At 41.3% G+C, this 4,935-nt stretch overlaps 1 protein-coding gene across 1 annotated transcript in view; it reads left to right on the forward strand.

Moving 5' to 3' along the window:
* The first annotated feature begins 4,385 nt into the window (after window positions 1-4,385).
* LOC108368255 (uncharacterized) overlaps window positions 4,386-4,935 on the forward strand; it is a 3,899-nt gene continuing 3,349 nt past the window's right edge. The window contains exon 1 of the mRNA XM_017623077.1: window positions 4,386-4,673. The gene's annotated coding sequence lies outside the window, so the exon portion shown is untranslated. The remainder of the gene's footprint in view (window positions 4,674-4,935) is intronic.

A 4,935-nucleotide genomic window follows, 5' to 3' on the forward strand; every position in this document is an offset into this window, starting at 1 on the left:
TAGGCCCTAAATGTTTTAGCATCAGCATACAGATTCCGTCGGGTCCAATGGCTTTGGAGGCTTTCGCCTTCCCGATGGCCCCCCTTCACTTCACAGCTGGTGAAAACAAGTGGTGCACGGTTTTTTGGCAGCTTGTGCAGCCTCCTGGTCACTCGACGTTTGGCCTCGTCTACCGAAGGGTGCAGTGTGAATTGCCTACTAAAGTAGGCTGCGCATTTCTTCGGGTCCGCGACCTTCGAAAGAGATTTCCACTCTGTCATCACGCTTCGTTGGGTTGGACAGGGACCTCACGGTTGACCAGAGCTTACTCACACCAGATGTGAAGTTACAGGCCTTCAAGTGCTCCTCCCACTTTTTCCGCTTATGCTGATTTACCAGTTGCCGAATCTCCAAATTAAGGTCCCTCAGACGGGGGTNACGGACTTCCGCGATACGTCCGGACGGGATGAAACGAGCCGCTGCGGCAGTGACTACCCTGCGGCGAAGCTGCTCTCGGTGACTTCCGCGAAGCCGTCCCAATCAGCTTTNCCGAGGGAGGAGTGAGGTCTACCTTGGGTCTGTTGCATCTGACGCGCTTGCTGTTGCTGCCTGTTGGTAGGTGGCTGCAATGAGGGCGCTGTTGTCTGCGTCAGTGGTGCTCTACAGCATGGGGTGCTGTAGTTCGCAGTCCATTCGCGCGTGGTGCGTAGACCGGAGCATAGGCGGAAGTGACACCAGCCAAGGCATGAGTTGCATTTGGCCGATGTCACGTTCCGGTATATTCTGCTCTGGCATACGGAGCAGAGGGTGTGTGCAACCAGGAGCTGCTGGTTGGCTCGCACGCGCGATTTGGACGGGCCGGTAGACTGTGGGGGAGGGAGCGGTTGGGAGGCTTGNAATTGGGCCGTTTGGCTTGAGCAGCAGGGAGCCACATAGCTTGTGGTCAACTCCCGGTGAGACCTAAGACCAGAGCAGGTTCTTAGGTGACTCCATCCGTTGCATGAGTTGCACCTAACCGAAGTGGAGTTTGGATGGAGTCGATTCTGGCAAACACAGCAGAAATACGTTTCTGGTCCGGGGTTGGGCTCTACGCCCGCCCGGAGAAGAAGGATGCGGAGCAATCCGGCTGCAAGGAGTTGCTCCATGGACGAACAATGATTAAGGGGTATCGCCGATCTAAGCGGGGTTAGGTCGCCGAAACAACAGCCCTTGGTCGGGTAAAACCCGAGTCATTCCGGTACGTAGAACCGGCTGTCTTGGGAATGAGTTCGTCTTGTTCTCTCATTCTGGTATATTTTGACGTCACGGCCAGTTGCTCTCAGCTCGATTGGCGCAATCTTGTATTCTATCATTCTTGCATGCACCGCAGAGTGCTTTTGTAGATTTTTATGTTGATTGTTGATGCATACCGATTACACATGATTCAATAATACAAGGTTAGATAATTATTGACAGCCGCGGTTCGACACTCCCTTACAAAAGGTTGCATTTACGAAGGATGGGGAAAGGGGAGGAATGAAATCCATTGCTGCGAAAATGGTAGTAGAAAAGTACCCAAAGTAGGCAAATAGTAGTGAAATTCCTTTTGTAAATTCTAATGTATTTGCAGGAAATCTAGCATTTTAAACGAATTATTGTACGAAATGATAATATATCTACGTGAATTACAAAATTTTTGTGTTATTTAGCCGTATAAAAACTGCAAAAAGACTCAAAATTAAAATAAAACTACTATGAGATTGATGTAAACATCCAATTTAAAAACAGTTTATGTTTTCCTCAGTTAAATACGCTTCATATGCATATACAAATAAACATATTGCACAAAAGCTGATACTTCTATTTCACACCAAAGCTACACTGTTTCCCAAGTAAATTTGCAAAGAAGCACCACGGTGCCACTGCTAAGGGAGCGGTGGGAGAGAGACAACTGTCAGTTTATCGAACCTTGTATTATTGAATCATGCCGATTACATATATTAAGTACGGACAGATAGCCAGTTTAGCAGCGCATGTACACAACTGAGGACCTACTCTGATCTAAATCAATCAATAAACCGTTTTTTAGTTCCATTTCACAATGTGATTTTACCTATTTAACGACAAATGCCATTGAACTTGACATAGTGAAAACTAGCCTTAACGTCTACCCTCAACGTCAGCAAAGATTTTTTACTTCAAAATAAAATTAGTTAATGGGTTTTTAATGCTTGTTATAATTTTAATGCAAAAAATTATTGCAATAGCATTCATTTAAACATTTTAATGTTAATACAAAAAAAATCATTAGCATTATTTCTTCGGAATCAATGCATTGAAATTTTCATTTACATTAAATATCAAAAATTAATGCATTAACCTTTTTCATTTACATTAAAATGCTATGCACTAAAAAATTTAATGCATTTTTCACAACTCTGCTATGTACATACTTAAAACTACTAGCTGTCGATTATTTACGTTAATTATCAAATTATGCGACCCATTCCAAGTTAAACTCGTTAGAAATTATGTCAAAAAGCTGAGACTGCCTTCAGTGTCGACTTTACTTTTACTATGAATATGCCCCATCATGGTCTCAACAGTTTGTAATGAAATTCTATTTCTCTTTTCATATTGGATCAATTTTAAATCTGAAAATATACGCTCAGCAGCTGCAGAGCTATTTATGAGGCAAGTAAAATAAATTACAAATGAATGAAGTCAGCTCTTAATACACGATTGAGAGAATACAAAGGTTGCGCCGATCTCGGACCGCTATTCCTCTCTTAACGAATTTGACAGAATCGTGGTTTGCATGACGTCACACTTGTGCAACTTGTTTACGTTTTCCTTGCAACATTTTTTCTTCTTCTTCCATTCTTGCTCACGTTTTGGCATTTCTCTCTCGCAATTGCACCAGTGTGACGTCACACAAAAGTTATTCTCAAAAATCCTCTCTGATCGGCGCAATCTTGTATTCTATCATTCTTGCTCTTAATACATAGTTCATTTAAAACATTTTTCTTTAAGCTTATTTGACCCTAAAACTTTTCAATATTTGCGATCAAATTCTGCCACTGCATATATACATAAATATTTTATCTTTAACATGTATCAAAACTTGTACTACGCGAAAAAGGGCTGGCTTTCCAATATGGCCGTTGGTTACGGGGACGGTGGGCGAAGGGGTAGGGACCGTTGCGCCTCCCATCCCGCATTTTAGAGAGGACATGAACCGCCATTCATAAAAATGCAACCCACGACCAATTAGTCCCCTTACAAAAATGGCAAAAAATCACAATGTTCACTTGCGTTTTGCTGCTTTTTTCGCTCGAAAAAGGCTGAAAGCAGAAATATAAACACTCATAACCACCATTATTTTACCAGTCTCTCATATAAACATTTTGGGAAAATTTTAGTAGACGGACGGCAAATTCTAGAAAAAGGGGGGATGAGGGGGGGTAGAATAGGACCCCCTGATTTCAAAAAGACCCCCCTTTTTTCTAGCAACCCTATAGTTCTTAAATAATTTATTGTTAAAGTTTTCATATAAACGATGAATAAGATAGCAAAATAACATAAAACTTGGTGCTGCCAGACTGAAATTTTGAATAATAGCGGATTTTTAATACGGAATTTTCACTTAGTAGAATTCTCCTTTCTGTGTTGCCGAAGAAGGGGGGGGCTGAACACATTTTGCAAATAACACCTTTCTGCGTAGGCGGCCTTCGGCCGCACTTAGGGATTATAACCCTCAGGCAGTAGAATTCTCCTTTCTGTGTTGCCAAAGAAGAGGGGCTGAACACCTTTTGCAGAGAACACCTTTCTGCGTAGGCGGCCTTATAAATCCTATGCTGAAACTATAATGTGATTAACATCAAGTTTCGTCAAGTTTCGCCAAACGTCATTTGGTTAAGGAAAGAGCGATACTGATCGCACCTTCCTACGTATGTATGTACATATGTAACACATGCAGTGTTGCCACATTGGGATTGTTTTTACCGAAATTGGTATTTTTTTCTTTACTTATCATATTTGGTAATTTATTTTTCAACTTGGTAACTTTTTCGATTCAGTCTTACATGTAACACAGGTCAAAAGAAGTTCTGGTTCCAAATTAGGAAGTGGGCCGTAAGCGTTTCCGTTTACAGAAACACCAGGTTTTCCTGGAAGTTTCGCAAGACGAACAGTTCTTCGGCATTTCTAGGTTACTATAATTGTGTGATCTACAACAAACTGCTTGATAGTGGCTATTGTTATATCTAATTAAATGTGGCAACACTGAACTCATGTAAGTAAAATATAGCCACCTAAAAGTCTACACTACGTTGCTTATGCATTTGACAGACTTTTCGTTCATTTTCTGACAGTCAGTTACGGCAGCTTATTCATATTATAGTTAGCCCTTTAGGGATTAGAACCCTCACTAGGTAGAGTTCTTTCAATTGTATTGTTTTGTACGGTATGACACTGCAACGGTAACACTGCAACGTTGTTGACGTGTTTGTAATCGCTCTGCGGAAAATTTTAAAAAAACAACCGAATTGTTGGGATTTTAACCAGCGTTAGAGCCAGTGACTTAAATAGCGAAGTCCTAATAAATTGTGCTATTTGCAAGCACAAAAATTTGTTTCATTTTGATTAAACAAACAAATAAATATAGCTAGAGACATAAAAGTGCAGTGAGGTGACAAAAACAATAAGGCGCGAAAATGGATAAATGCCATAAGTGCAAGAATCCAATTCGCGGTGACAGCGGAATCCGCTGCGATGGTGTGTGTGGTAAAGTGTGGCACTGGGCAAAAAAATGCTCTGAATTGAATGAGTGCAGTGCGAATGTACTCAAAGAAAACAACTTTGTGCGCTTTATGTGTAACCAATGTCACACATACATGCATAACATCGATGAGGTGCTCCGAAATATGAACTTAACAATAGAGAAAAATAGTCAAAAGATCCAAGAGTGTAATGATG

The sequence above is a fragment of the Rhagoletis zephyria genome, unplaced genomic scaffold (assembly GCF_001687245.7).
Source record: "Rhagoletis zephyria isolate East Lansing unplaced genomic scaffold, Rhagoletis_zephyria_1.1 Rzeph_scaffold_03034, whole genome shotgun sequence".
Lineage (NCBI taxonomy): Eukaryota > Metazoa > Arthropoda > Insecta > Diptera > Tephritidae > Rhagoletis > Rhagoletis zephyria.